Consider the following 12,739-nt stretch of genomic DNA (forward strand, 5'->3'; position numbering starts at 1 on the left):
GAAGAGAGTATAAGTGAACTAGAAGACAAAATAACTGAACTTACCAAGCCTCAAAAGAAAATAACAAAGAAAAGCAAATGAACCCAAAAGGAATTGTGAGATTCAATTAAGAAATATAACACTAGAATTATTGGAATCCCAGAGAACCAGGGCAACAACAAAAGCACAGAAACAATTTTCCGAGAGATAATCAGAGAGAATTTCCTAGACCTGAACAGAGAAGCAAATCTACAAATGCAGAAAGCAAAATGAATTCTAATCAGAGAGACAAGCAAAGATTAACTCCATGACATATCCTAATAAAACTATTGAAAACCAAAGACAAGGAAAGAATTCTGAAAGCAGTAAGAGAAAAATGCAATATAACATTCCAAGGGTCATTCGTAAGAATCTGTGCATATTTCTCCCCCAAAACACTACAAGCCAGAAGCCAATAGAGGGACATATATAAAATAATAAACCAAAACAATTGCCAACCAAGAATTCTTTACCCAGCAAACTGTGATTCAAAAATAAGGGGGAAATCAAGACATTCTCAAGCAAAGAGAAGCCACTACCAGACCAGCTTTGCAAGTATTACTCAAGACAGTACTCCATATGGAAAGGCAAGAGCATTAAGAAATAAGAACAAAGTAAAATTATCAAATACGATTACATATTCATGTTAATGGAGACACACCAACAGAAATAGGGGAGGGAGGAGCACATTAGGTTTAAGGTTGTATGTTAACTGTTTTTCATATGTTAAACATTACATTGTGGTAATTGTAAGTTGTGTAATGTAACGTATGTGGTAACCACTAAGAAATCACCAAGAAGAAACATTCAGAAGACAAAAAGGGAGATAACAAAATGGCTCATCACAACAAATCATCCAAATACAAACAAAACTGAAAAATCAGAATAAAAAAGCAAAGAAGATACAAAACATTCAAAAAACAAAGCAAAATGAGTGAGGTAGATGTTTCACTTTCAGTAATAACATTAAATGTAAATGGTCTAAACACTCCCATGCAAAGGGCAGAGAGTGGCAGCATGAATACGTAAAAATGGCTTGGGAGCAGTATCCAACCACCTCTAACTTCACAAAGGGAAAGGAGATTCCTATGAGGGAAGGGTCAGACTTGCCTCCTCTCTCTGTCATCTTAACTAATTCTGATACCAACCGCCGCTTGCACAGCACTCTCTACGCCTCTGTTGGGTTCAATAATTCATTGCAATGGCCACACACAACTCACAGACCACACTCACAATTATGGGGTTTCCTAGGGATGTAAAGGATTACAATTCAGATTCAGGATCACTCAGGATACAGTTCTTCCATCAGGACAGCCTCTCCCCAGTCATGTTTGTAAGCATGCCTCTCCCTGACCTTAGGCTGCTGCCCAAAGTCTCTCAGCTTTCTCTTCCCATAGGCCGGAAAGCCCACTGCACCACCTTCTGCTACCAGGTCTGTGCTGCTGGGCCTTTCCTGGTAACGCTTCTCACCATCTTCAAGGTTACATCTTGCTCTATCTTTCTTGTTCTCTTGCATCCAGAAGCTTCGCAGCACAGGGATTCAAGGCCCAAAGGACGTGCTCTCTACTCCTGGCTGTTCTTCCTTCATGGTGGTAGGATCCTCCTCTCTGAACTGGAATTGGTTCTCTTCTTAAGGCAAAACTGACAAATCCCCTTGGAGGGCCACAATTACCCTATTACACAGTCTCACCCAATCACCTAGAGGAGAGTTACAAGACCATGGCTAGAGAGGCCACACACAAAACTAATTAATCACACCGCAGATTAAAAAAAAAAAAAACATGATCCATACTTTTGCTGTCTACAAGAAACACACCTTAGACATAAGGACACAAACAGACTGAAAATAAATGGATGGAGAAAAATATTCCATGCAACCAGTAAACAAAAAAAAAAGCAGGAGTGGCCATAGTGATGTCAGATAAAATAGACTTTAAATCAAAATCTATTACAAGAGATAAAGAAGCTCATGACATAATAATAAAAAGGCCAAATCAATAAGAAGGCATAACAATTTTAAATATATACGCATCTAATAGCAATGCGCCAAAATACACAAACCAAATAGTAACTAATATGAAAGGAAAAATAGACAACTCCACAATATTATTAGGAGGCTTCAACATACCATTTTCAATTATAGACAGAGTAAAAAGAAAATCACTAAAGACATTGAGAACTTAAATAAACCATAAGTCAATTGGAACTAATGTACATATATAGAACACTTCACTTAGCATCAGAAAAAAATACATTCTTCTCCAGAATAGACCATATGCTAGGACACAAAACAAGTCTCAACAAATTTAAAAAGATCATAATTGTACAAAGCAACTTCTCTGACCATAAAAAAATGAAGCTAGACATCAGCAACAAGATAAATAAGGAAAAAAGAACAAAATCATGGAAGCCAAATAATACACTACTAAAAAACTGTTGGGTTGTAAAAGAAGTCAAAACTGAAATTAAAAAATTCCTAAAATTAAACAAAAATTAAAACACAGCATATCAAAATCTTTGGAATACAGCAAAACCAGTACTTAGAGGGAAATTTATGGCAACAAATGCCTATATTAAAGAAGAAGAAGGTTCTAAAATCCATAACTTGAACAAATAGAAGAGGAAGAGCAAAAGAAGACAAAAGCTACTAGAAAAAAAGAAATAATAAAGATCAGGGCAGAAATAAAACTGAAAACAGAAAAAGAGTTGCAAGAACCAGAAGGTGGTTTTTTGAAAGAATTAATAAGATAAACTACTGGCTAGATTGAGAAAAGAATAAAACCAGAAGAGGTAAATAAACAAATTAAGAAATGAAACTGGTGACATTACAACCAGTCCATCAGAGATAAAGAAAGTCGGAATTGATTACTATGAGAATTTGTACTAGAACAAATCTGAAAATTTAGACGAAATAGACAAATTCCTAGAAACACGCTACCTACCCAAACTAACACAGACAGAGGTAAGAAATTTAAACAGACCCGTTACAAAAGAAGAGATTGAAGCTGTAATCAAAAAAACTGTCAGCCAAAAAAAAAAGCCCAGGACCAGTTGGCTACACTGGAGAATCTACCAAACATTCAGAGAAGAGTTGACACCAACTCTACTCAATCTATTCAAAAACATGCAATACTACCCAACTCTTTCTATGAAGCTAGCATAACCTTGATACCGAAACCAAGCAAAGATATCACAAAAAAAGAAACAAAGAAAATTACTGACCGATATCCCTTATGAACAGAGGTACAAAAATTTTCAACAAAATTCTAGCCAGCAGACTTCAGAAACATATAAAAAAAAAAATCCAGTGGAATTCATACAAGGATTACAAGGGTGGTTCAACATTAGAAAATCAATCATTGTAATCAACCACATAAATTAACAAAAGAAACACATGATCAAATCAATCAATTAAGAAAAAGTATTCAGGAGGCGAAGCCAAGATGGCGAAATAGACAGGCACTTCTGTTGAGCCCTCTTTACAACAAAGACCTGAAAAAACAAGTGAAATGAGTATATTTGTGACAAGCTGGCAGCCCTAAGCATCAAAGGCAAACTTAGACAACAAACTGAGGGGCAGGGGAAGGAAGAGAACGTTTAAGAAGCAGAGAGTTGTTGCTGGACCTGAGTCATGGGGAGCCCTCAGGCACCATTCCAGGAGTGGCTGTGGCGGCAGCGGGCTGGTCCTAGCGTTCAGCCACAGTTTCCTCGGGAGAAGCAGCCAGCCACACAGCCACTCACACCTCCGGAACCTGAGGAGAAGGGTGCTCTCGGCAAAAGATAAGTACTTGCGTATATTTTACCACACCCCCCCTACCCACACCCCCAACCCAGCTGCAGCGGATGAATCCCTAGGCCTGAGATAGACCCTGGTGAGCACCTGGAGCCATCCTCCCAGCCCTGGGGGAAGAAAAAATTTGCAACTGCGGGGAAAAGATAATTTGCTAGCTCCATTAACTGAGGGAGCTCAGGACAAAAGCAGCTCCTGTCCAGGCATAAACCATCCATGGACCTTGAGCACCTTTCTCTTCTGCATGGACCTGTGTGGGCCTATTTCAGGAGAATAGGCCCTTGTTGGCAAACTCCAACCATTTCAGTGGTGCGGTGGAGAGGTGGGTGTTTGACGTTTGACATGGCTTTGCCTATTAAAAAAGGTCCTCACCTACTCACGACAGGGGCCTAAGGACTGGTGGCTCCACTTGGGTCATCCAGCCACCCGTGAGAGGGGTCCAGAGGTAACTGGTACCACGTAGTCTTTACAACAAAAACTTTGGGTGCCCATGGTCCCTCTGCAGAGCCCACCCACCAACACACTCTAGGGAACAGAGACACGTTTTCCTCAGAGACACTTGGGGGTCAGTTCTCAGCCCTCTGCTTTGTTCAGAGCATGACCCCCTGCTGCAAGCAGATACGGGTATATACGCCAATCACCCCTGCCTCTCTAAGACTGTAGGACAGAGCCTGTACCACACATTGATATCAGCTACCTGGAAACCTGAGCTGAATTTATAAAAGAAAAGTGAATGGACTCCGAGACTGATATACCTGATAACAGATGTATCCTGCTGGGGACAGGACACCAGAGCTCCAAAGGTGAAAATAATCAAGCTAGCTCACTCAAGCAACCCATAGGGGTATACCAAAACAAAACAAAGCAAACAGCTATGACACAGTAAGCAAGCACAAACTAATACAATAACTTATAGATGGCTCCGAGACAACAGACAACAGCAAGTGGCATAAAGAAACAGGCCATGATCACCTCAACAGGCTCTCAAAACAAAGAAGCCAGGGATCGTCTAGATGAAAGTGCCTTCCTGGAATTACCAGATGCAGAATACAAAAGTTTAATATACAGAACCCTTCAAGACATCAGGAAGGAAATGAGGCAATACGCAGAACAAGCCAAGGAACACACAGATAAAGCAACTGAAGAAATTAGAAAGATTATTCAGGAACATAGTGAAAAGTTTAATAAGCTGGAAAAATCCATAGACAGACAGCAATCAGAAATTCAGAAGATTAACAATAAAATTACAGAACTAGACAACTCAATAGTCAGAGGAGCAGAATTGAGCAAGTAGAAGCTACAATTTCTGAACTCGAAGATAAATCACTTGACACTAATGTATTTGAAGAAAAATCAGATAAAAGAATTAAGAAAAATGAAGAAGCCTGAAGAATCATGTGGGACTCTATCAAGAGAAATAACCTACGAGTGATTGGAGTATCAGAACAGGGACGGATAACAGAAAATACAGAGAAAGTTGTTGAGGATTTGTTGGCAGAGAACTTCCCTGATACTGTGAAAGATGAGAAGATATCTACCCAAGATGCTCATCGAACTCCACATAAGGTAGATCTTAAAAGAAAGTCACCAAGACATATTATAATCAAGCTTGCCAAAACCAAAGATAAAGAGAGAATTTCAAGAGCAGCGAGGGATAAAAGAAAAGTCACCTACAAAGGAGAGTCAATAAGAATAAGCTCAGGCTACTTGGCAGAATCCATGCAGGCAAGAAGGCAATGCGATGACATATTTAAAAAACTGAAGGAAAAGAATTCCTACCAAGAATCATATATCCAGCAAAATTGTCTCTTAAATATGAAGGTAAAATTAAGATATTTCCAGATAAACACAAGTTGAGGGAATTCATAAAAACCAAACCAAAACTACAAGAAATCCTAAAGGGAGTTCTTTGGTTAGAAAATCAATAATATCAGGTATCAACCCAAGGCTAGAACACTGGGCACAGCAACCAGAAGTCATCCGAGAGAGGGAAATCCAAAAAAAAAAAAAAAAAAAATACAAAGCAAGATTTAAAAAAAAAAAAAAAAAGCCCAACACAGGGAAATAGCGATGTTCTTTAAAAGAAGACAACAATAAAATAATAATGAGGGACTAAGAAATGTAATCATACACCTTCCATATGGAGAGGAAAATACAGCGATACAAACAAATATGTTAGTTTTAAATTTAGAAAAATAGGTGTAAATAATAAGGTAACCAAAAAAGGAGACAAACTATCCTACTCATCAAAATAAAATACAAGGGAAAAATATAGACTCAACAGAAACAAAATCAACAACAACAAACAACAACATATAAAGAAAATCTACTGAGCACATGAAATCAAGTGGGTAAAAGAAGCTGTCATCACACAAAAAAAGACATCAAAATGATAGCACTAAATTCATACCTATCCATAATTACCCTGGATGTAAATGGACTAAATGCACCATAAAGAGACAGAGAGTGGCAGAATGGATTAAAAAACAAGATCCATCTATATGCTGCCTACAAGAGACACACCTTAGACTTAGAGACACAAACAAACTAAAACTCAAAGGATGGAAAAAAATATATCAAGCAAACAACAATGAAAAAACAGCAGAAGTGGCAATATTAATTTCTGACAAAATAGACTTTAAAGTGAAATCCATCAGAAAGAATAAGGAAGGACACTGTATAATGATTAAAGGGACAATACACCAAGAAGTTATAACCATATTAAATATTTATGCACCCAATGACAGGGCTGCAAGATACAGAAAACAAACTTATCAGCATTGAAAAGTGAGATAAAAAAAAGTGAGATAGCTCCACAATAATAGTAGGAGACTTCAACACACCACTTTCGGTGAAGGACAGGACATCCAGAAAGAAGCTCAATGAACACACAGAAGATCTAAATGGCACAGTCAACCAACTTGACCTAGTAGACATATACAGAACACTCCACCCAACAGCAACCAACTATACTTTCTTTTCTAGTGCACATGGAACATTCTCTAGAATAGACCACATATTAGGTCATAAAGCAAGCCTTGGCAGAATTCAAAACGTTGAACATTACAAAGCATTTTCTCTGACCATAGGCCATAAAAGTGGAAATCAATAACAAAAAAAAGCAGGGAAAAGAAATCAAACACTTAGAAACTGAACAATACCCTGCTCAAAAAAGACTGGATTATAGAAGACATTAGGGATGGAATAAAGAAATTCATAGAATCCAATGAGAATGAAAACGCTTCCTATCAGAACCTTTGGGACCCAGCAAAAGCGGTGCTCAGAGATCAGTTTATATCAATAAATGCACACATCGAAAAAGAAGAAAGGGCCAAAATCAAAGAATTATCCCTACAACTTGAACAAATAGAAAGAGAGCAACAAAAGAAACCCACAGGCACCAGAAGAAAATAAATAACAGAAATTAGAGCTGAACTAAATGAAATAGAAAACAGAAAAACAATTGAAAGAATTAACAAGACCAAAAGCTGTTTTTTTTAAAAACTCAACAAAATTGATAAACCTCTGGCCAAACTGACAAAAGAAAAACAGGAGAGGAAGCAAATAACCCGAATAAGAAATGAGTTGGGCCATATTACAACAGACCCAACTGAAATTAAAAGAATCATATCAGATTACTATGAAAAACTATACTCAAACAAATTTGAAAACCTAGAAGAAATGGATGATTTCCTAGAAACACACTACCTACCTAAACTAACACGAACAGAGGTAGAACAGCTAAATAGACCCATAACAAAAGAAGAGATTGAAAAAGTAATCAAAAAACTCCCAACAAAAAAAAGCCCTGGTCCAGACGGGTTCACTGCACAGTTCTACCAAACTTTCAGAGAAGAGTTAACACCACTACTACTAAAGGTATTTCAGAGCATAGACTACTGCCAAACTCATTCTCTAAAGCCACCATATTCCTGACACCAAAACCAGGTAAAGACACCACAAGAAAAGAAAATTATAGACCTATATCCCTCATGAATGTAGATGCAAAATCCTCAACAAAATTCTAGCCAATAGAATTCAACAACATATCAAAAAAATAATTCACCATGACCAAGTGGGATTCATACCAGGTATGCAGGGGTAGTTCAAAATTAGAAAAACAATTAATGTAAACTACCACATAAATAAAAAAAAGACAAGAATCACGTGATTTTATCAATTGATGCAAAAAAGGCATTTGACAAAGTTCAACACTCATTCATGATAAAAACTCTCAGCAAAATAGGAACACAAGGAAAATTTCTCAACATAATAAAGGGCATTTATACAAAGCCAACAGCCAACATCACCCTAAATGGAGAGAGCCTGAAAACATTTCCACTGAGATTGGGAACTAAACAAGGATGCCCTTTATCACCACTCGTATTCAAGATTGTGCTGGAAGTCCTAGCCAGAGCAATTAGGCTAGATAAAGAAATAAAGGGCATCCAGACTGGCAAGGAAGAAGTAAAAGTATCTCTATTTGCAGGTGACATGATCTTACACACAGAAAACCCTAAGGAATCCTCCAGAAAACTACTGAAAGTAATAGAAGAGTTCAACAGAGTATCGGGATACAAGAGAAACATACAAAAATCAGTTGGATTCCTCTACACCAACAAAAAGAACATTGAAGAGGAAATCACCAAAGAAATGACATTTACAATAGCCCCCAAGAAGATAAAATAAAAAAAATACTTAGGAATAAATCTTACCAGAGAAGTAAAAGACTTATACAAAGAAAACTACAGTACACTTCTGCGAGACTAAAAGAGACTTAAATAAGTGGAAGAACATACCTTGCTAGTGGATAGGAAGACTTAACATTATAAAAATGTCTATTCTACCAAAAGTGATCTATACATTTAATGCAATTCTGATCCAAATCCCAAGGACAGTCTTTAACGAGATGGAGAAACAAATCACCAATTTCATATGGAAGAGAAAGAGGCCCCGGATAAATAAGGCATTACTGAAAAAGAAGAACAAAGTGGGAGTCCTTACTTTACCTGATTTTAGAACCTATTATACTTCCACAGTAGTCAAAACAGCCTGGTACTGGTACAACAACAGATACATGGACCAGTGGAACAGAATTGAGAATCCAGACATAAATCCATCCACATATGAGCAGCTGATATTTGACAAAGGCCCCAAAACACTTAAATGGGGAAAGACTGTCTTTATAACAAATGGTGCTGGCATAACTGGATATCCATCTGCAAAAAAATGAAACAAGACCCATTTTTGGAGTTTGCGAACAAGGGCCTATTCTCCCAAATTAGGCCCACACAGGTCCATGCAGAAAGGAAAGGTACTCAAGGTCCATGGACGGTTTATGCCTGGACAAGACCTGCTTTTCTCCTGAGCTCCTCCAGTTAATGGAGCTAGCAAATTATCTTTTCTCCCCAGTTGCAAATTTTTTCCTTCCCCAATGCCGGGAGGATGGCTCTAGGTGCTCACCTGGGTCTATCTCAGTCCCAGGGATTCAGCCGCTGAAGCCGGCTTTCGGGTTGGGGCGGGCAAGGTAAAATATATGCAAGTACTTAGCTTTTGCTGAGAGCACACCTTTCTCCTCAGGTTCCAGAAGTGTGAGTGGGCTATGTGGCTGGCTGCTTCTCCCTGAGGAGACTGCGGCCAAATGCTAGTAACAGTCCGCTGCTGCAGCTCGGGAATGGTGCCTGAGGGTTTCCCGCGATTCATGTCCGGTAACTCCTCTCTGCTTCTGAATGGTCTCTTACTCCCCCTACCCCTCAGTTCGTTGGCTAAGCTTGCCTTTGATGCTCAGAGCTCCCAGCTTGTCATAAATACACTTGTTTCACTTGTTTTTTGGGGTCTTTTTTGTAAAGAGGGCTCGCCGGAAACATCTGTCTATTCCACCATCTTTGCTCCGCCTCTCCAAGACTTGTTTTTTCCAAAGGATTGAAATTTGTTAAAGAGAATCTTTATTCTTACCCAGGAATTCTTACATGTTTTTAGATTGTGGACTTACAGGAATTCGTTGTGTTTCTTATGGAACACCATAAAATATTGGTATATGAAAAATAATATCATTAAACATACAATTTTTCAGTGATTAGATAATAGCTAAACTATACTTAATTGTGAATAAGTAGCAGTAGATCCTAAAGGAAAAAAAAAAAAGTTTTTCATAAAGTGTAGAAAATCCTATATATGATTTTTTTTCTTCAAATTGGAATGAGATGATATAGCTAGCATGCATTTTTTTTTAACGTGGAAAAAATTGTTCCATATCTTAATATACCAGAGTTTAGCATTATGTTCTCCAGTTAATACACAATTTCTTTAATTAAAATGTCAACAGGCATCTGGGAAGACAGAGACACCATAGATCTGAGAAAGACAGACACCAGATAAGTGAGTCATAGTATCTGCAGTTTGGAGTGGTTGTTGCATCACAGTAGTGATTACTGGCAGGAAAATAAGTAGAAGAAAAACAAGGTGGAGAGAGTGCCAGATAAGGCATGGGGAAAAAGAAGGAAGATCCAATTAGTGCCAAAGAAGAGTGCAATGAAAAAATTTAAAATGACACTAGGACACCTGATGTCCTAACAGAAAAAGTCAAAGCATGGGGTTGATAAATTTATAAGATTAGGAGCTGAGACTTTAGGATTATTTAGTTCAATCCTTTCTTTTTATATGTCGGTAAATTGAGGCACAGATAACTTTCCCTAAGTCATATAGCTAGTAAATTGTAGATTCAACCCTAGACTCCAGGTTTCCTGACTTCTAAGCCAATGTTATTTCCAAGAAATTACCACGGGATAAAAAGTTTGGGTAGATAGAAATGGCCTAGAACCAAAGGAACAAATCATTTGATCAGTCAAAAGGTTGAACAAATATTCTTAACGGTATATTATTTCTTTCTTTTTGAGCTTCCTTTTACCTCCCAGGAGACACATTCTAGAATCCACACACACACATACAAAAAAATCAAGTTTATAATGTAGAAATAATAGTATTCAGCTAGTTTAGTTAAAAAAAAAAAGAGAACAAGAAACTGTATTTAAATAAAGCAACTTCATGTGAATAGTCACCTCAATGTCAAAGAATTATTCTTAAAGTTTTCAATTTAAAAAGCCAGTCGGACACAGGATTCCACCTCCAGTAATGTCAGAGTAGCATGTATAAACTAACCCTCAGACATATAACCCTCACAGATACAAATTATAAACTCATAACAAAATATAAAAACAACTATTTAAAGGCACTGGAGAATGACCAAAAGCCTGAGAAAACTGTAGGAGAATTAAATCTTGGAAGGGGAGCACTGCACATTTCACCCGAAAGTACTCCCTAGTCGTCATGGTGTGCAGCACTGGTCACAGCCAGGGAGAGGCCGTGGAGCTTGTGGAGGAAAGGCTGAGGGCAAGAAGGCTCCCCGTCACCAAGATGGGATGCTTGGTCATGGACACGAAGATCAAGTTTTGAAGGAGATCTATCTCTTCTCCAGGCTCATCAAGGAGCTTGAGATCATTGATTTTTCCTGGAGATATCTCTTACAGATGAGGTTTTGAAAATTGTGCCTGTGCAAAACCAGACATGTGCTGGCCACTGGATCAAATTCAAGGCATTCGTTACCATTGATACTGTAACAGTGCTGTCAGTCTGGGCATTAAGTGCCCTAAGGAGTTGGCCACTGCCATCTGCAGAGGCCATTATTCTGGCCAAGCTCTCTGTTGTCCCCGTGCAAGGAGGCTACTGAGGAAACAAGACAGGCAAGCTCCACATTGTTCTTTGCAAGGTGACTGGCCACTGTGGCTCTGTGCTAAAGTGCTTCATCCCCACCTTCCCAGAGTCACTGGCATCATTGTGGCCCCATGCTCAATGATCTGCTGTTGATGGCCAGGAGCTGCATTGCCACCCTTGGCAACTTCACCAAGCCGCCTTCAATGCTGTCTCCAAGACCTACAGCTATCTCACCTTTGGCCGCAGGGAAGAGACAGTGTTCACCAAGTCTGCATACCAGGAAGTCACAAACTATCTTGTAAAAACACACCAGAGGCTCTGTGCAAAGGACCCAGCCTCCAGCTGTGAGAACCATGTAGTGTTTCTGTAAAAGAAAAATAAAATGAACTAATTAAGTCTGTTTTTTAAAAAAATGTGTGACATAAAGACCAAAATAATTAAAATTAGAAGTAGATAAATCTTCAGTCAAACTTGAAGACTTTAACAGCAGATGAAAATGTTAATAAGAATACAGATGATCTGAACACTTAAAATCAACTTGACCTAATAGAGATTTGGAGCTATGGTGGCACAGTGGTTAAGAGCTACCACTGCTAACCAAGAGGCTGGCAGTTCGAATCCACCAGCTGCCCCTTGGAAACCATATGGGACAGTTCTGCTCTGTTCTATAGGGTCTCTATAGCTGCAATCAACTTGATGGCAGTGGGTTTGATTTTTTTTGGCGGGGGGTTGGTAGCCAACAACTGCAGAATGCGTATTCTCAAGTGCACATGGAATGCTCTTCATGACAGGCCATACAAGCCATAACACAAGTCTTAATGATAGTCAAAAAATTGAATTTTTATAGACTGTATTCCCTGACCAAAGCACAATTAAAATAGGAATAAAAAGCAGAAGGAAATCTAGGAAAGTCTCCATGGAATGTAAACAATCCACATCTAAGATGAAATCATGAGGGAAAATTAAATAAATAAATATATCAAATTGAATGATAATTAAAATATACCATATCAATATTTGTGTGCTGGAGGTAAAGCTGTGGTAATTAGAGAAAATTATAGATTGAAATATTTATATTATAAAAGGAAAAATATATTTATACTCAGTGATTCTCTGTTACCACTGTAAGAAGCTAGAAAAAATGAGCAAATAAAGCACAAACTAAATAGGAAGAAGGACGAAGGCAGAAATCAATGATATAGATTAGCACATAAACAATGA

General features: G+C 38.2%; 1 pseudogene; it reads left to right on the top strand.

Moving 5' to 3' along the window:
- Window positions 1-9,449: 9,449 nt before the first annotated feature.
- Window positions 9,450-11,877, top strand: LOC126078875 (40S ribosomal protein S2-like; annotated as a pseudogene).
- The last annotated feature ends 862 nt before the right edge of the window (window positions 11,878-12,739 follow it).

Source organism: Elephas maximus, chromosome 7 (genome assembly GCF_024166365.1).
Source record: "Elephas maximus indicus isolate mEleMax1 chromosome 7, mEleMax1 primary haplotype, whole genome shotgun sequence".
NCBI lineage: Eukaryota > Metazoa > Chordata > Mammalia > Proboscidea > Elephantidae > Elephas > Elephas maximus.